The sequence below is a fragment of the Penaeus monodon genome, chromosome 28 (assembly GCF_015228065.2).
Source record: "Penaeus monodon isolate SGIC_2016 chromosome 28, NSTDA_Pmon_1, whole genome shotgun sequence".
Classification (NCBI taxonomy): domain Eukaryota; kingdom Metazoa; phylum Arthropoda; class Malacostraca; order Decapoda; family Penaeidae; genus Penaeus; species Penaeus monodon.
In genome coordinates, this window is record NC_051413.1 from 3,195,712 (window position 1) to 3,195,939 (window position 228).

The window sequence follows — 228 nt, forward strand, 5'->3', positions numbered from 1 at the left end:
GTTACACAATTATTTATATATTTTTTTCAATACATACAAATGATCTATCAAGTCGTGGGTGAAAAGTAATGAAAATAAAAAAAAAGGGAAAAATTTTTAGATATTTTACGCCTGGGGGGGTTTGCAACAAAAGCTAGAAAGAGAGCGAGGCTGCAACCTTGCAAAAATAAACACCCATTCAAATTTTCCATTGAAAGAAAGATCTGGAGGCTTCACCACTACGGAACA